Source organism: Grampus griseus, assembly GCF_964374135.1.
Source record: "Grampus griseus genome assembly, chromosome: X".
NCBI classification, from domain to species: Eukaryota; Metazoa; Chordata; class Mammalia; order Artiodactyla; family Delphinidae; genus Grampus; species Grampus griseus.
This window is the reverse complement of record NC_138999.1, coordinates 74,267,325-74,288,684: the sequence shown is the minus strand read 5'-3', so window position 1 is coordinate 74,288,684 and position 21,360 is coordinate 74,267,325.

The following is a 21,360-nucleotide window of genomic DNA, read 5'->3' as shown; positions in this document are numbered from 1 at the left end:
ACCTGTGACAAGAAGTATTGAGGTAGGTAACTCCAAAATGGTTAATTAAGGAGTGCAAAGACGTGAAAGACCCAAGTTCCTTTCAACTCTATTTTGCCACCTTCCATACATCAATTATATTCCCCTTAATAATAATGAAATGACTGCAGAAAATCCAATGTCTCATGTAGAGATAAACATAACAGAAAAGAGACAGAAGACAGAGAGAGAGAGAGAGAGAGAGAGAGAGAGAGAGAGAGAGAGATTGATTTCCTATTAAGTGTCTGTACTTGTTAGAGTGGAAAAAAAACAAAACAAAACAAAAAAACTTTTCCCCGAATTAGAACATTTGCCTTGAAATTTCATTGGCCTGTTCCTTAGTTGGAAGAAAAGCTGGAAAAATGTAGTAATTGACATTTTCCATCTTGCTAATGGAAGGTTGCTTTTATTAGCATAGAGGAAAAGGGACAAGAGTATGATTGTTAGGTAGGCTTCCATCATTGTCAAACACAAAATAGTTTCTGTTAAAAAGTGTTATTTGGTCAAGAATTTGAGGAAGTGATGATTCAAGGATAAAAATGTTGCCTTACTGCAAGATTTCTAAAAGTTATTATGCTAATGTGTGTCATGACTCTCCAAGACAGAGATAACTTGTGTAGTATGTCAAACTTATTAACTATGGAGAATTTTTTCTCCTGGACCTATTATTAATATTTCATTAACAACAAAGAAACAAACAGTACAAAACGAAACAAAGTAGTAGTGTTCTGAGTAATACAGTTTTGTAAATGTTGCTTTAAGCATATATTGCACACATTTTATCTATTTTTGTATAAACATACTTCAACTTCCATAAATCTAAATTTCAAATATCCTTCATGTTCATGTGTAATAAATGATATCTTTAAGCTCCATGTATCAGACTCAGACTTTTATATATTAGCTGCCAGCCAAAGATTTAGTCAAGTTTGTGATGTCTTATTGTCTTTGTAGAGGGTGCTTGGGGAGTTATTTAAAAATTTTATTATGATTTGCCCTTTTTAAAATAAAAGTGGATGAGACATGGGAAAATAAAAGTGTTCATACTAGTGAAAATATAAGTTCGTACTAGTGAACTTACATCTCACAAGTTCCACAGAGTTGATCTAAGTATGGAAATGTTATATGGCAAAGGAAGTGAATATTTAGTTAATTAATTGAATAAAGGAAAAAAGTTAAATATTGTATATAATACTGCTATTAAGTCATTGAATATTGTGTCTAAAAACAAGTTATAAGTGGAAATTTTATCATAATTTGATTCTTGGGAAATGAGCTTCTTCATCCTGTGGTATTAAGTAGTGTCTTCCCTCAGCCTGACATCACCCACTATACAATTGCAGCCTATTGCAGGTACTCTAATCCTCCTCTCTGAGTCAATAAACCCCATTCAGGCAGGATATTCACTCTGCCATGACTAATCAGTGCATTTGGGGCATGATATTATCAGGAAATAGCTTTCTCTTTCTTCTCTGATCATGAAGAGGTAAACTTACCTTATTTACAATTTTAATGTTAGTTTTCTTTGATATTTGGGCTTTCTTTCTCCCCTCAGGTTCTCATGCCTGGGAAGAGTCTAACTATATACTGGATGCATGTTTCCTTCTTGACGTCTACCAATTCAATTTTTTGTCTGTTTCCTTTTCTCTTATCTCCTTAGCTTTGCATCAAACTACTACTGTTGGTTAACAGCCTAAACTGAACTTAAACTGCCTGTGACTAATCTTGAGTACTATTGCGAGCCATACTTTGAGAGCCATAGTCCCAAACCCATGCCCAAGTCTGCAGTTCTTTCTCACTTACTACTGACTCCTTCCTTCCTTGACCTGGGTATTAATTAAATCCTCATTTGATGTACTCTGATTTATTTTAAGTCTTCAACTTAATGTAATGGAAATTTAAAATAATTTTGTGGCCTATGACTTGATTTTAATTTTACCTTTGTTAAAAGGGACAAATAGGCATAATGATGATTCTAAAATTGGTACACAGAGGTGGGATGTGGAAAACATATCAGAACAATTTGGAAAGAATAGTTTTTCCAACTAAATAATCCCTACTTCTCCAGATTCTGATGCACCCACAGAGGCCTTGTACCACCCTTCTGTCACCTCACTCTTCATTCTTCATGCATGCAAATTACTATCTAGTGAGCAGCTGTTTTTGATGGAAGTACATTGTATACCTTGATTATATAGATTATATTATAGAAAATAAATTGAGAACCATTGGCCAATAACTTCTAAATATTTCAGGATGAATTCAGAGTTTACAGCATTATTAAAATTTATTTATTTAAATCACAAATACTACTGTGGACAAGGTACAGAGGGTTATGCAAATCAATAGAGTCCATGGATCCTTTATTTAAAATTCATGTTCTATTTGAAAAGATGAGGTAAATAGTAGCAACTTCAAATATTATTTTCTTAAAAGAATGTAGAGTTATGCTTTTTGTCCTTAGATTTTTCTTTTATTCTTGATCAGTAACACTGGATATAAAGTTCTCATTTTATCTAAAGCAGTTTAGTGCTGATGAGCAAAAAGAAGCAATTAGACATGTTGTGCTACAATTCAGCAGGTGAGATGAGATTTTCTCACACTGAGGACACCGTGGCAGACAAGAGGGACACACATATCCTTGGAAGAAAGCCACCTTATTTATGGGACGTGACCATGCAAAACTTGTTGAAATCCCACTAGGACATCAAATGCCACATTATAATATCTTTACGGAAACCTCCATCATCCCATTTCTAAACAATGATTTCTTTCTTTCTTTCCTTCCTTCTTTAATTTCTTTCTTCATCTTTCTTTCCTTATTCTTTCTTCTTTTCTAAATTATGCATTTTCATTTATAACAAAATACAATAGAAGGGGTATATTTTGGGGTCACACTTTTTATTAATGATAACTATTTTGGTTAAACAGTGCATTACCAAAGGAAATATTCATGTAGATGTATCAGCATTGTTTTCCAAATACTAATTGATTAAAATATTTTGTTTTATCATTAAAATGTTAGAGATTAATACTCAGAAATATATCTTTGTAGAACCCTGTTAAAAGTTTGAAGATTCTTTTTTCTAGAGAAGGGAGATCCAGCTGGCAGAGTAGCAGGATACTGAGCACAACTCCCCCTATTAACACATCAAAAATATATGTATATGGGGAGCAACTCACACTGAAAACAACCTGGAGACTGGCAGAAATGCTCCTCTGCAACCAAGTTTGTGAAGAAAGATCCACAGGGAATCAGGTAGGAAGGGAGGAGAAGTTATCAGTTTGTACCCCTAGCAGGGGACACATAAGAGGAGGGATATGTCACAGGCCCAGGATTCAATTCTGCAGAGTGAGGAGTTTGAACCACATATTAGGCACACCAGCCCTGGGGTCCAACACAAGGACGATGAGTCCATTTACATAGTTTGAAGACCAGTGAGACTTACTAGAGTGCAATAAGAAAACAAGACTCTGCACATGAAGAGCATGCATGCACACTTGCTTACTCCTGAGAATAGTGCAGAAGAAGAAGATTTTTCCTGTGGCCACCACAGCCTGAAACCCAGCCGGCAGGGGACAGCTGCTGCAGCTTTTCTTTCTCTGGCACAGCTCTCCACTAAGGCAAAATTTCCATTGCCAAAGAGAGTGTGTATACTGAAAGGGAACAGAGCCAGGTTGGACCTGACCCTGCCTCTGAACAGGAAAATGGCAGCTATTAACAGCACACATGCAAAGGCAGGAGACAAACTGTCTGGGACTCTGACCAGCTTGCCAGCACCATCCCAATGTGCACCCTAGCCTGAACCATGCACCTGGTCCAGCACTCCTTTCCAGTCAAGTAGAGGTTGTTGTTGCCAAACAGAGTGTACACTCTTAGAGAAAATAGAACTAGCACAGACTCAACCTAAGAGCTTCTGATCAAGAACCTTGGGCCACAAATTTGCCCTCAATAGAGTGGTGACTCCTACTAATCACAGGAAAAGCCATGGCTCACACATAGCTCTGGCTTTAGCTCCCCCCACCAACTCCAGCTCAACCTCACACCAAGATGGAAGCTGCCAGTGCATCTCAGAGGAAGAAATGACCCATGCTCATTTCAGATGCAGCTCTCCCACCAAAGCCAGTGGACACATGCAGACTGCATAGGAATACTCTCACACAATGAAACCAAGTCAAGACTGGGATAGGTAACTGTTTTACCTAATTTCTTAGAGACAAAGAGAGTTAAAAAAAATGAGAAGACAGAGGAATATGTTTCAAATGAGAGAACAAGTAAAAACTGAAAAGAAAAACACCTAATGAAACAGAAAATTTTACCAGATAAAGAGTTCAAAACAATAGTAATAAATACAAGAATGTTAACTAAACTTTAGAAAGAAATATATAAACTCAGTGAGAATTTTACCAAGGAACTAGAAAATATAAAAAAGACCCAATCAGAAAAGAACTATTCAATAGTTGAAATAAAAAACACACTAGAAGTAATTAACAGGAGACTAGGTGATAGAGAAGAAATGTGTAAGTAATCTGGAAGATATAATAATGTCAATCAACCACTCAGAGTAGCAAAAAGAGAAACCAATTTAAAATAAATGAAAACAATCTAAGAGAAAACTGAGATAACATTAAGCATATCAACATTTGCAAAATAGGGGTCCCAGAAGGAGAGAGACAGGAGGAGATCAAAAATGTATTTGAAGTAATTATGGCTGAAAACTTCCCAAACCTGAGGAAGGAAACAACTATCCAGGTATAGGAAGTACAGAGGGCCCCAAACAAGATAAGCCCAAACAGACCCATATCAAGACATAGCATAATTAAAATGGCAGTAGTCAAAGATAAATAAGGTATATTCTAAAGGCAACAAGAGGAAAACAAAGAGTCATATAAAAGAGAATTCCCATAAAGCTATAAGCTGCTTTTTCTGCAGAAACTTTGCAAGCCAGAAGGAAGTGGCATAATTTATTCAAAGTGCTGAAACGGAAAAACCTGCAACCTAGGATACTCTATCCAACAAGATTATCATTTAGAATAGAAGAAGAGATTAAAAAAACTTCTCAGAAAAGAAAAACTAAAATAATGTATTAATACTAAACTTAACCTAAAAGAAATGTTAAAGGTTCATCTTTAAGTGGAAAAGAACTAAGAAATTATAAGAAAGAAAAATTCCCATAAAGAAAGGCAAATCTGTGTTAAGGACTGAAGATTAACTGCTTATATAAGCCAGCACAAAGATTAAAAGACAAAAATTGTATATACAACTATAACTATGATAAACAATTAAGGGCTGGATATGAAGATGTAAAATATGAAATCAAAAATACAAAGCTGAGTAAAACTGGAGTAAAAAATGTAGATCTTTTAAAAATCTGTTCAAACTTAAATGACTATCAGCTTAAAACAAGTAGATATAACTCTAGACCAACATATAAGAACCTCATGGTAACAACAAATTAAAAACTTACAATAGACACACAAAATCTTAAAAAAGTAACACAAACATAGTAGTAAAAAATCATCAAACCACAAAGGAAGAAACAAAGAGAAGAAGAAATGAACAAAAATGAACTACAAAAACAACCAGAAAACAAGTAATAAAAAGACAATAAGTGCATACCTATCAATAATTACTTTAATGTCTGTAGGCTAAATGCTTCAATCAAAAGATATAGCATGGTTGATTGGATAAAAACAAGACCTTTTATATGCTTCCTACAAGAGACTCACTTCACAGCTAAATACTCACAGATGGAAACTTAATGGATGCAAAAAGATATTCCATGCAAATGAAAATGAAAGGAAAAGAAAGCTGGGATAGTGATCCTCATATCAGACTAGTAGACTTTAATCGAAATTATATAATAAACACCAAAGAAGGAAATTATGGGGACAACCAAGAAGAGGATATAACATTTGTAAACATATATGCACATAATATGGGAGCACCTAAATATACAGAGCAAATATTAAAAGACATAAAAGGAGAAATTGCTATTAGTACAATAATTATAGCCGGCTTTAATACCTCAATTACATCAATGGACAGATCATCCATACAGAAAATCAGTAAGGAAACAGCGACCTTAAAAGACACATTAGACCAGTTGGCCTAATGGATATCTATAGGACATTCCACTCAAAACAAGTAGAGTACACATTCTTTTTAATTGGCCATAGAACATTCTTCAGGATAGACCACATGCTAGGCCACAAAACAAGTCTGAACAAATTTAAGAGGAGAGAAATTATATTATGCATATTTTCTGTGACAATGGTATGAAAGTAGAAATCTATTACAGGAAGAAAAATGGGGAAAACACAAACATGTGGAGACTAAACAACATGCTAGTAAAAAAACAATGGGTCAATGAAGAAATTAAAGAGGAAATCAGAAAATGAAAATGAATATACAAAATCTATAGGATGCAGCAAAAGCAGTTCTAAGAGGGAAGTTTGTAGCAATAAAGGCCTGCCTCAAGAACCAAGAAAAATCTCAAATAAACAACCTACCCTACTATATAAAGGAATTAGTAAAAGAACTAACAAAACCCAAAGTCAGCAGAAGGAAGGAAATAATAGAGATGAGAGTGGAAATAAATAAAATGAGACCCCTGAAAAAAGGAAAATATCCACGAAACTAAAAAACTGTGGGTTTTTTTTAATAAACAAAATTAATAAGCATTTAGCCAGGCCATTGAGGAAAAGAAGAGAAAGGACCCAAATAAACAAAGTAAGAAATGAAAGAGGAAAAATTGCATATGCTATCACAGAGATACAAAAACTCATAAAACAATACTATAAACAGTTATATGCCAACAAATTGGAAAACTTAGAAGAAAAAAAAACATTTCTAGAAATAATCTCTGAAAACTGAACCGGGAAGAAATAAATAATCTAAGAAGACTGATCACTAGTAGTGTGATTGAATCAGTAATCAAAAAACTCCCAGCAAACAGAAGTCCAGGACTGCACAGCTTCACAGGCGAATTTCACCAAACATAGAAAGAAGAGCTAATATTTATCCTTCTCAAATTATTCTAAAAAATTGAAGAGGGTGGAAAGCTTCCAAATTCATTTTATGAGGCCACAATTACCTGGACACAAAATCAGACAAAGACACTACAACAAAAAAATTACAGGCCAATATCTTAAATGAAGACAGATGCAAAAATCCTCAACAAAATATTAGCAAACTGAACCCAACAATATATAAAACAGATCATAAACCATGATCAAATGGTATTTATTACAGGGAGGCAAAGATGGTTCAGTATTCAAAAATACAATGTGATAAGCCACATTAACAAAATGAAGGATTAAAATCACATCATTATCTCAATAGATGCAGAAAAGTCATTTGACAAAATTCAATGTGCATTCATAATAAAATCTCTCATCAAAATTCATATAGAGGGAAAATATCTCAAAATAGTAGTCAACTTATGACAAACCCTCAGCTAAATATCATACTCAATGGTGAAAAGCTGAAAGATTTTCCTCTTAAATCAGGATCAAGACAAGGATGCCCACTCTTACAGCTTCTATTTAACATAGTATTAGAAGTCCTAGACACAGCAATTAGACAAGAAAAATAAATAAATTGAAAGGGAAAATGTCAAACTATCACTGTTTGCTGGTGACTTGATACTTTATATAGAAAACCCTAAAGTCTCAACCAAAAAACTGTAAGAACTACTAAGTGAATTCAGCAAAGTTGCAGATACGAGATTAATATACATAAATCTGTTGCTTCTCTGTACACTAACAATGAACTATCAAAAGGAGAAAGTAAGAAAACGAACTCATTTAAAAGCATATCAAAATAATAAAATAAGTAGGAATAAACTTAACCAAACAAGAAAAATTCCTATACTCTGAAAACAATAAAATACTAATGATAAAAGTTAAAGATGATATTAAAAGTGGAAAGGTATCTTTTGTTCATAGATTGGAAGAGTTAATATTTTTAAATGTCCATACTACACAAAGAAATCTACAGATTTAATGCAATCCCTATCAAAATACCCATGACATTTTTTTAGAGAACTAGGACAAATAATTCTAAAATTTATATGAAAACAAAAAGACCCTGAATTGCCAAAGCTCTCTTGAGAAAAAAGAACAAAGCTGGAAGCCTTGTGCTCCCTGAATTCATACTATACTACAAAGATACAGTAATCAAAATAGTGTGGTAGTGGAACAAAAACAGACACAGAGATAAATGGAACAGATTAGAGAGTCCAGAAATAAATCTTCATACTTATAGTCAATTAACCAATGATAAAGAAGGCAAAAAAAATAAAAAGGGAAGAGCCTGTCTCTACAAATAAGTGGTGTTGGGAAAACACAGCTAAAAGTAAAAGAAACAAATAGAATATTTTTCTCACAAAAGGGATTCAAGACTTCAATGTAAGCCTAGGAACCATAAAACTCCTAGAAGAAAACATAGGCAGAACACTCTTTGACATAAGTCATAACAATATTTTTTTTTGCATTTGTGACCTCAGGCAAAGGAAGCAAAAGCAAAACAAACAAATGGGACCTAATTAAACTTGAAAACTATTGCACAGCAAAGGAAACCACTGATCAAACAAAAAGACAACTTAATGAATGGGAGAAAATATTTGCAAATGATATGACCAATAAGGGATTGATACCCAAAATATTTAAATTCCTCATACAGCTCAATATCAAAAATAAACAAACAACTTAAGTCATAAATTGGCAGTTGATTTGAATATACATTTTTCCAAAGAAGACATGAAGATTGCCAACAGACACAGGAAAGGATGCTCAAAATTGCTAATCATCAGAGAAATGCAAATAAAAACTGCAATGAGATATTACCTCATATCTTTCAAAATGGCTATCACCAAAAAGACCGTATGTAACAAATGTTGGCAGGATGTGGAGAAAAGGGAACCCTAGTACACTGTTGGGAACACTTGTACACTGTTGGGAAAACTTCCCACAATAACTAAGTGCAGCCACTATGGAAATTCCTCAAAAAAATTAAAAATATATCTACCATATAATCCAGCAATTCAATATTTCAGTATATATCCGAGGAAAACAAAAACACTAGTTTGAAAACATATATGCACCCTTAGGTTCATAGCAGCATCAATAGCCAAGATATTGAAGAAACCTAAGTGCCCATCAGCAGAGGAAGAATAAAGAATATGTGGTTTTGAGGAGACCTTCACCATGGCAGAGGAATAAGACGTGGAGATCACCTTCCTCCCCACAAATACATCATAATACACCTACATGTGGAACAACTCCTACAAAACACCTACTGAACACTAACAGAAGACCTCAGACCTCCCAAAAGGCAAGAAACTCCCCACGTACCTGGGTAGAGCAAAAGGAAAAAGAAAAACGGAGACAAAAGAATAGGGAAGGGATCTGTGCCTCTGGGAGGAATCTGTGAAGGAGGAAAAGTTTCCACACACTAGAAAGCCCCTTCACTGGTGGGGATGGAGGGGGGAGGCTTCATAGCCACAGAGGAGAGCACAGAAACAGGGTTATAGAGGGCAAAGTGGAGAGATTCCTGCACAAGAATCGGTGCTGACCAGCACTCACCAGCCTGAGAAGCTTGTGTGCTCACCCATGGGGCAGGTGGGGGATGGAGCTGAGGCTCAGGTTTTAGAAGTCAGACCCCAGGGAGAGGACTGGGGTTGGCTGTGTGAAGACAGCCTGAAGGGGGCTAGTGCACCACAGCTAGCTGGGAGGGAGTCTGGGGAAAAGGCTGGACCTGCCAGAGAGGCAAGAGACCTTTGTTTTTGGGTGAACAAGGAGAGGGACTTCCTGCTCCATATGCCCACAGATTGCAGAGCACCACCTAAGCAAGCTCCAGAGACAGGCATAAGCCATGTCTATCATCTCAGACCCCAGAGGTGGGTATGGACATCTACCAATGCTGCTGCTGCCATCAAGAATCCTGAAAGCACAGGTCAATAACCACAGCACCCCAGGAGTCTGTGCAGCACACCACTGCCAGGGTCCCATGATCCAGGGCCAACTTCCCTGTTAGAACACACAGCACACCTCAGGCTGTTACAACATCATGCTTGCCTCTGCCACCACAGGCATACCCTGCATTCCAATTATGACTACTCTACCCCTCCCTCTCCCCAGCCTCAGTGAACAACAGAGCCCTAATCAGCCACTGCCTTAACCTCCTCTCTGGGCAGAGAACAGATGCCTGAGGGTGGACTTCATGCAGAGGTAGGGCCAAAACCAAAGCTGAAAGCCATAAACAGGGAAAACAAGGAAGAGAAAGGGAAATTTCTTTGTGCAGCCACAGGAGCAGTGGATTAAATCTCTGCAATCAACTTGATAAACCCTGCATCTGTGGAATACCTGAATAGACAACAAATGTTCCCAAAACTGAGGTGATGGAAGTTGGGAGCAACTGTAGACTTGGGATTTTCTTTCTGTGTTTGGTTTGTTTTTGGTTTTATGTTCATCTTAGTTTACTTTTTAGTGCTTATTTTCATTGGTAGGTTTGTACATTGGTTTGTTGCTCTCATTCTTTTTTCCCTCTTCTTTCTGTGATTATGTGTGTATATGTTTCTTTCTGTGATTTTGTCTCTTTAGTTTTGCTTTCACCTTTTGTCTTGGGATTCTGTATGTTCATTTTTTCATTGTTTGTTTGTTTTCTTTTTCTGAGTGTATGGGTATGTTTCTTTGTGTGATTTTGTCTGTTTAGTTTTGCTTTTACCATTTGTTTGGTGTTCTGTCTGTTCAGTTTTTTTTTTCATCCTTTTCTTCTGTGCAATGCAGCTGGCAGAGACTTGGTTTTCCAGCTGGGTGTTGGGCCTAAGCCTCCGAGGTTGAGAGCCAAGTCAGGACGTTGGACCACCAATGACCTCCTGGACCCATGTAATATTAATTGGTGAGAGTTCCCCCAGAGACCTCTGTCTCAACACAAAAACCCAGATACACCCAACAGCCAGCAAGCTCCACTTCTGCATTCCCCATGCCAAACAACCAGCAAGACAGGAACAAAACCCCACCAATTAGCAGAGAGGCAGCCTAAAATCATACTAGGTTCACAGACATCCCAAAACATGACAACAGATGTGGCCCTGCCCATTAGAGGGCCAAGATCCAGCCCCTACCACCAGAACACAGGCACCAGACAACTCACCAAGAAGTCAACACAAGGCACTGATCCAACGTAACCCACTGGGGACAGACACCAAAGGTTAGAGGAATTATGAACCAGCACCCTACAAAAAGGAGACGCAAAACACAGTAAGTTAAAAATAAAAATGAGAAGACAGAGGAATATGAAGTAGAAGAAGGAGCAAAGTAAAAACCCACCAGACCAAACAAATGAAGAGAAAATAGGCAGTCTACCTGAAAAAGAATTCACAGTAATGATAGAAAGGGTGATCCAAAAATCTCAGAAATAGAATGGAGAAAATACAAGAAATGTTTAACAAGGACTTAGAACTAAAGAGCAAACAAACAATGATGAACAACACAATAAATGAAATTAAATATACTCAATGCCAGAATAACTGATGTAGAAGAAGAGATAAGTGACATGGAAGATAAAATAGTGGAAATAACTGCCACAGAGCAGAATAAGAAAAAAAAATAAAAGAATTGAGGACAGTCTCAGAGACATCTGGGACAATGTTAAATGCACCAACATTCGAATTATAGGGGTCCCAGAAAAAGAGAATGAGAAGGGACTGAGAAAATATTTGAAGGGATTATAGTTGAAAACTTCCCTAATATGGGAAAGGAAAGAATCAATCAAGTCAAGGAAACACAGTGAGTCCCATACAGGATAAATCCAAGGAGAAACATGCCAAGACACATATTAATCAAACTATTACAAATTAAATACAAAGAAAACATATTAAAAACAGCAAGGGAAAAGCAACAAATAACATACAAGGGAAACACCAAGAGGTTAACAGCTGACCTTTCAGCAGAAACTCTGCAAGCCATAAGGGAGAGGCACGACATATTTAAAGTGATGAAAGGGAAAAACCTACAACCAAGATTACCCTACCCAGCAAGGATCTCATTCAGACTTGATGGAGAAATCAAAACCTTTACAGACAAGCAAAAGTTAAGAGAATTAAGCACAATCAAACCAGCTTTACAACAAATGCTAAAGGAACTTCTCTAGGTGGGAAACAAGAGAAGGAAAAGACCTACAAAAGTGAACAGAAAACAATTAAGAAAATAGTAATCGGGGCTTACATATCGATAATTACCTTAAATGTAAATGGATGAAATGTTCCAACCAAAAAACAAAGACTGGCTGAATGGATACAAAAACAAGACTTGTATATATGTTGCCTACAGGAGGCCCACTTCAGACCTAGGGACACATACAGACTGAAAATGTGGGGATGAAAAAAAGATATTCCATGCAAATGGAAATCAAGAGACCTGGAGTAGCAATTCTCATAACAGACAAAATAGACTAAAATAAAGACTATTACAAGAGACAAAGAAGAAAACTACATAATGATAAAGGGATCAATCCAAGAAGATGATATCACACTTATAAATATGTACATACACAACATAGGAGCACCTCAATATACAAGGCACATGCTAACAGCCATAAAATGGGAAATTGACAGTGACACAATAAAATTAGGATACTTTAACACCTCACTTTCAAAAATGGACAGATCATCTAAAAGGAAAATAAATAAGGAAACACAAGCTTTAAATGACACATTAGACCAGATGGACTTAATTGATATATATAGGACATTCCATCCAAAAACAACAGAATACACTTTCTTCTCAAGTGCACATGGAACATTCTCCAGGATAGATCATATCTTGGGTAACAAATCAAGACTCAGTAAATTTAAGAAAATTGAAATTGTATCAAATATATTTCCAGGCCACAGTGCTATGGGACTAGATGTCAACTACATGAAAAAGCTGGAGAAAATACAAACACATGGAGGCTAAACATTATGCTATGCAATAACCAAGAGGTCACTGAAGAAATGAAAGAGGAAATCAAAAAATACCTAGAAACAAATGACAATGCAAACAGAACCACCCAAAACCTGTGTGATACAGCTAAAACATTTCTAAGAGGGAAATATATAGCAGTACAAACCTACCTCAAGAAACAGGAAAAATCTCAAATCTCAAATCCACAAGCAAACCTTACACCTAAAGCAATTAGAGAACGATGAAGAAAAAATATAAAAGCCCAAAGTTAGCAGAAGGAAAGAAATCATAAAGATCTGATCAGAAATAAATGAAAAAAAAAATTGAAGAGTACAATAGCAATGATTAATAAAACTAAAAGCTAGTTCTTTGAGAAGATAAACAAAATTAATAACCTTTAGCCAGAATCATCAAGAAAAAAATGGAGAAGACTCAAATCAACAGAATTAGAAATGAAAAAGAAGAAACAGCTGACATTGCAGAAATACAAAGGAACATGAGAGATTACTGCAAGAAAATATAGGCCAATAAAATGGACAACATGTAGGAAATGGAAACTTCTTAGAAAAGCACAACCTTCCAAAACTGAACCAGGAAGAAATAGAAAATATGAACAGACCAATCATAAGCACTGATTGAGACTGTGATTAAAACTTTTCCAACAAACAAGAGACCATGACCAGATGGCTTCACATGTGAATTCTATCAAATATTTAGAGAAGAGCTAACACCAATCCTTATCAAACTCTTCCAAAATATAGCAGAAGGAGGAACACACCCAAGCTCATTCTAGGAGGCCACCATCACCCTGATACCAAAATCAGACAAAGATGTCATAAAAAAAGAAAACTACAGGCCAATATCTCTGATGAACCTAAATGCAAAAATCCGCAACAAAATATTAGCAAACAGAATCCAACAGCACATGAAAAGGACCACACACCATGATCAAATGTGGTGTATCCCAGTATTGCAAGGATTCTTCAATATAAGCAAATCAATCAATGTGATACACCATATTAAAAACTGAAGGATAAAAGCCATATGATAATCTCAATAGATGCAGAAAAAGCTTTCAACAAAATTCAACACACATTTATGATAAAAACTCTCCAGAAAGTGGGCATAGAGGGAACCTACCTCAACATAATAAAGGCCATATATGACAAACCCACAGCCAACATCGTCCTCAATGGTGAAAAACTGAAACCATTTCCTCTAAGATCAGGAACATGACAAGGGTGCCCACTCTCACCACTATTATTCAACATATTTTTTGAAGTTTTAGCCAGGGCAATCAGAGAAGAAAATGAAATAAAAGGAATACAAATTGGAAAGGAAGAAATAAACTGTCACTGTTTGCCAATGACATGAAACTATACATAGAGAATCCTAAAGATGCTACCAGCAAACTACTAGAGCTAATCAATGAGTTTGGTAAAGTTGCAAGATTCAAAATTAATGCACAGAACTCTCTTGCATTCCTATGCACTAACAACAAAAGATCAGAAAGAGAAATTAATGAAATACATTCACCACCACAACAAAAATTAAATAAAATACCAAGGAATAAACCTACCTAAGGAAATAAAAGGCCTGTATGCAGAAACTATAAGACACTGATGAAAGAAATCAAAGAGGATATAAGCAGATGGAGAGATATACCATGTTCTTGGATTGGAAGAATCAACACGTGAAAATGACTATACTACAGATTCAGTGCAATCCCTATCAAACTACCAATGGCATTTTTCACAGAACTAAAGCAAAAAATTTTACAATTTGTATGGAAACACAAAGACCCCAAATAGCCAAAGCAGTCTTGAGAAAGAAAAACAGAGCTCGAGGACTCAGGCTCCCTGACTTCAGACTATACTACAAATGCACAGTAATCAGACAGTATGTCCTGGCACAAAAACAGAAATATAGATCAATGGAATGGATAGAAAGCCCAGAGATAAACCCATGAACATATGGTCTCATTATCTTTGATGAAGAGTCAAGAATATACAATGGAGAAAAGACAGCCTCTACAATAAGTGATGTTGGGGAAAACTAGACTGCTATGTGTAAAACAATGAAATTAGAACACTCCCTAACACCATACACAAAAATAAACTCAAAATGGATATTAAAGACCTAGGTGTAAGGCCAGACAGTATAAAACTCTTAGAGGAAAACATAGGCAGAACATTCTATGACATAAATCACAGCAAGATCATTTTTGACCCACCTCCTAGAGAAATGGAAAAAAAAAAACCAAAAATAAACAAATGGGACCTAATGAACCTTAAAGAAAACAACAAAAGAAACCATAAAAAAAGATGAAAAGACATCACATAGAATAGTACAAAATATTTGCAAACGAAGCAACTGACAAAGGATTATCTCCAAAATATACAAGCATCTCATTCAGCTCAGTATCAAAAAAGCAAACAACCCAATATAAAAGTGGGTTGAAGACCTAAATAGCCATTTCTCTAAAGAAGATATAAAGACTGCCAACAAACACATAAATGGTTGCTCAATGTTACTAATTATTAGAGAAATGCAAATCAAAACCACAGTGATGTATCACCTCATGCAGGTCAGAATGGCTGTTATTAAAAAATCTAGAAAGAGTACATGCTGGAGAGGGTGTAGAGGAAACGGGAACCCTCTTGCACTGTTGGTGGGAATGTAAATTGATACAGCCACTATGGAGAACAGTATGGTGGTTCCTTAAAAAACTAAAAATAAATCTATTATATGCCCTAGCAGTCCCACTTCTAGGCATATACCCTGAGAAAACCAAAATTCAAAAAAATACATGTACCACAATGTTCATTGCAGCACTATTTACAACAGTCAGGACATGGAAGAAACCTAAATATTGATTGACAGCTGAATGGATGAAGAAGATATGGCACATATTTACAATGGAATATTACTCAGACATAAAAAGGAATGAAATTGAGTTATTTGCAGTGAGGTGGATATTCCTAGAGTCTGTCATACAGAGTGAAGTAAATCAGAAAGAGAAAAACAAATACCGTCTGCTAAGAAATATATACAGAATCTAAAATATGGTTCTGATGAACCTAGTGGCAGGGCAGGAATAAAGATGCAGACGTAGTGAATGGACTTGGGGACATGGTGGGGCAAAAGGTAAGCTGGGACCATGTGAGAGAGTAGCATTGACATATATACACTACCAAGTGTAAAATAGATAGTGAGAAGCAGCTGCATAGCACAGGGAGATCAGATCGGTGCTCTGTGACCACCTAGAGGGGTCGGATAGGGAGGGTGTGAGGGAGGCAAAGAGGGAGGGGATGTGTGGATATATGTATACATATAGCTGGTTCACTTTGTTATACAGCAGAAACAAATACAACATTGTAAAGTAACTATACTCCAATAAAGATTAAAAAAAAAAACACCTGTGGTGTCTATGTATATCCACAACAATGCACACACACACACACACACACACACACACACACGAATATTACTCAGCTATAAAAAAGAATAAAATTTTGCCATATGCAACAGCATGAATGGATCTGGAGCATGTTATGTTTATTGAAATAAATCCGATATAAAAGGACAAAACCTGTATACTATAAACTGTATGTCAAATCTAAAAGTAAAACAAAAGAATGAATATTACGAAATAGAATTTCACAGATACAGAGAACAAACTAGTGGCTACTAGTTGGGAAAGTGTTGGGTGGAGACACAAGATAGGGGTTAGGGAATTAGGAGGTACATACTACTATATAAAAACAGAAATAAGATACTGGGATATATTGTACAGCACAGGGAATGTAACCAATATTTTATAATAACTTTAAATGGATAATAATAATAATGATAATAATCATAATGAGGAGGAGGAGGAGGCAAAAGTCTCTTCTCTGAAAACTATAAGACACAGGTAAAAATAATTGAAGATGACACAGAAGATGTTAAGATACACTGTGTTCTTAGATTGCAGGAATTAATATTGTTAAAATGACCATATCAACCAAGGCAATCTACAGAATCAATGTAATCCCTTTCAAAACACTAATGGCATTTTCCACAGAAATAGAACAAATAATTTTAAAATTTTATAAAAACTCAAAAGACCCTGAATAGCCAAAATAGTCTTGAGAAAGAAGAATGGAGCTGGAGGAATCATGCACTCTGGTTTCAGATTATATTACAAAGCTACAGTAGTCAAAACAGTATGGTACTGGCACAATAACAGACACATAGATCTGTGGAACAGGATAGAGAGATCAGAAATAAACCCATGTGCTTATAGTCAATTAATCTATGACAAAGGAGGCAAGACTAAACAATGGAGAAAAACTGTCCCTTCAAAAGTAGTGCTGGGAAAACTGGACAGCTACATGTAAAAGAATGAAATTAGAACATTATCTAACACCACATACAAAAATAAGCTCAAAATGGATTAGAGAACTGAAAGTAAGACCAGATACTATAAAACTTTTAGAGGAAAACATAGGCAAAACACTCTTTGACATAAGTCATAGCAATAATTTTTAGATCCATCTCCTAAAGTAAAAGAAATAAAAGCAAAAGTAAACAAAATGGATCTAATTAAAGTTGAAAGATTTTGCACAGCAAAGGAAACCATTCACAAAATGAAAAGATAACCTACTGAACAGGAGAAAACATTTGCAAATGATATGAGTTATAAGAGGTTAATATCCGACATTTATAAATAGCTCATACAACTCAACATAAAAAAAAACTATCTGATTAAAAAATAGGCAGAAGAACTGAATAGACATTTCTCCAGAGCAGAAATGCCAATGGTCAGCAGGCTCATAAAAAGATGCTCAACATTGCTAATCATCAAATCAAAATCACAATGAGAAATCACCTCACACCTGTCAGAATGGCTATCATCAAAAAGAACACAGATAACAAATGTTGGTGAGGATGTAGAGAAAAGGGAACCTGAGTACACTGTTGGTGGGAATGTAAATTTGTGCAGCCACTGTGGGTAACATCAAGGTTTCTCAAAAAACTAAAAATAGAACTACCATATAACCCAGAAATTCCACTCCTGGGAATATATCCGAAAAAACAAAACCACAAATTTGAAAAGATGCATACATCCCAATGTTCATAGCAGCATTATTACAGTTACAAAGATAAACAAGCTACCTCTGTCCATCAACATATGAATGGATAAAGAAGATGTTGCATATATATACAATGGAATACTCCTCAGCCATAAAAAAATGAAATTTTGCAATTGCAGCAACATGGGTGGACTTGGAGAGCACTATGCTAAATGAAATAAGTGAGACAGAGAAAGACAAATACTGCTTATATAGAATAGCACACAGTGGTCTGTTTTCCTGGGGTTTCTTTTCTAGCTGAAGCTGTGTCTAAATGGAAAATAGATTCAACTTTTCACTAGATTTGACTTATCAACTAAGTAACAAATAGATTACGTGTCTTGACCCATACTAAATTATCAGTTATTACGATGCCCTATAGTCACAGCCGTAGATATAAATGCATTTACTTCCCACTCACCCACAAACTAAGGCTTGACTCATGTCCACCAACCAATAAATACCCTACATTCTTGAGCTAATATATATACATGATTGTAACAACATTTTTTCTCAATGAGTTCTTTTATTCAAATTATTCATCTTATTTATGGGTTTTCCACATATCACAAGGGTGTTGAGCTATGTAATCCCTGGCAAATTATTTTAAGCTTTAATATTATCTGTAAAATAGGGATAATAACAACTTATTGGGGCTGTTTTAAAGTTATTTGAGATTATGTAAGTAATAATAATATTAATAATAATAATTTTCTGACTACCACTGTGCTCCAGGACTGTGCTAAGTACCAGAATTAATTTTTAAGCAAATATCTTCCTCTTCATTCTTTATAATTAGGGCAACAATCTCAAACTCAAAAACCTAGTCTGTGTGACTGAGTAAATATTATTTTAATATGCTAATAATCCCTAATGAAAAGTCTTCATTTGTTAAATATGTAATCATGTAAGAACAGAAATATCAATTATGCACACCTTTATTAATTATGCATCATTGTTAACCAGTTAATCATGTAATTATGAACATTTGCATATATATTTGAGTATTTACACATTTGACAAATTATTATGAACATTCTCAGAGGTGTATACATTTGACTTTCCAACAATTGTTATGTCTTTCATAGCATCATGTTACAATTTCATTGTCTTTTACAGTTTATCAAGCATTTGGCATACATTACTTAATTTGATTCTCAGGGAAATGCTTTTTGATTAGGTTAGGTGGTATTATGCCCGTGATATGAATGAAGAAACCACACTTCAAAGAGATCTTTTGAATTGTCTAACTTTACATGAATAATGAATATTAATAGAAGAGTGAGGAATAGATCCTCAGACCTTTTGACCCCCAATTCAGTGCTCTGTGCATTTACAAGAAGACTCTCAAAGTAAGAATAAATATAGGTAAAAGGTTGAGGTCAGAAAGTACATGAGTAGGTCAAAGGGTACAGGGCCATTTTAAAGTTCTGTTTAAATTAAGTGAACTAGATTGTAGCCTGCCGTCAGTGTGTAAGTGGATTACATCACTGTTATCAAGATTTACCCAAATAATCTTTGATACATAGATTCTGACAAAAGAATGTTTTGAGCCATTAGTCTGTCATGCCAAGTACTAATTAGAGAATGATGAGTTATCTGCCTCTGACTTCCATTTACTCTTTATTTGGTCAAACTGGCCTATCTCTAAGTAATGATGGGATAATTCACCAGATGCCAATTTGTCCTTCTAAGGAATAAAAAATCATGGTCTATATAAATTCTACCTTGTTTATATGAATAGAAATAAATCTACCCCCCTCAGCAAGATTTTCCTATATTTGGGGGAAAATTTTTTAAATTATTTTAATGATGATTGTTTGAATTGTCATTAATATTTATAGCATATGCTTTAAAAATCTCCTAGAAAATTAGAGAGATCTAATATTTGAAATGGCAATAAAAAAATCAACACCTATCTCTATAAAAATATTAACAGAGAAGTGATAACCTAAGCCATTTATTTTTAAAGTTAGCTAAAAATAGAAAACTTAATCAATAAAAAGTTTACGTACTTAAGCTTGTTTCCTCCACATTATTAGGTAGGAGTCATTAAATTATATTTAGAATTATGCATTATAATTTTTATGTTTTAAAATTTAAACAACTGTGGGATAAGGGAAGCATTTATATTTTTATTTTTACAAAGGAAACAAAGTTTGAGCTAAATATTAATATAATTCCAGTTTTGACAAGCTTTATTCTTCCCCAAAGAAAATTCTCCCAATGAGTATAACTCTCTAAATAAGTATGTGTTTCCAAGTATTTTTACTCACACTCACAATTGAATGACTGCTATATTGAGATCTTTTATTTGAGAAATATTGGTCAGGGACACATTAATGTGCAAAAACCTTGTATGACATTTTTAATTCATTGATTAAAAAGTTTGAAGTTTATGTGCTATCTCTATGTTTCAATAGAGTAAAATAAGTCATTTAAAAGACTTTTAATTTCCATTAGAGCATTCCCAAATTCCTTAGGAATGTTAACTGAGTCTACCTAGCAAAAAGCATCTTGAAGAGGTAAACAAAAGTAAAACAAACAAAACAACAACAAAAAACAAGGCTAGGGCTCTTTATCCCCTTAGTGAAGTACACTTTAAAAAGTGCTGATACCTTTTTGTTCTCACTAATTCTATGTCCTCCACTAATTCTATGTCCTCTAAACTTTTCTTCAAAATAATTGTTTTTTTCTGTGTTGAAAAAAAAACAACAAAGAAGTTAAACATTAGATAATGTCATAGGGCTTTTCTCTATATTTTTCTCTCAGTGGGTTAAAAGATTATATAAAGGGATCAGTTATTCAAATTTCAGCTGATAAAAATGCATAGGATATATTTCCAGTTCAGGCATAATGAAGTAGACTCATTTCTCCTTACACTTCTCTGCTAAGTAAAAATATAAACCCTGAAATTATCAAAAGAGGTGACCAAAGGAGAGCACTAACAGGTGGTGAGAAACAGGTGAACTCATTTCAGACCCCAGGACTGGAAAAATAAGACAGTGGCAGGGTATTTTATTTTGCACTCCCAACAGAAAATGGTGAGCAAGACCTTGCACTTACTGACCCCCAAAATGACAGCAGGAGCTGGCTGTGGTAGGCTAATTCCTCTCTTAGATTGTCAGGAATTTGTCACAACACTAGGCAAGTATGACACAAAGAGAAAGGGAATCAGTAGGGAGCCCCACTAAAAATAAGTATCCAGGGGTGTTATTGTCATTTTCTGTTAGGCCTTAGAGTCTACTTTTTCATTGAGAGATACTAGGCTGTC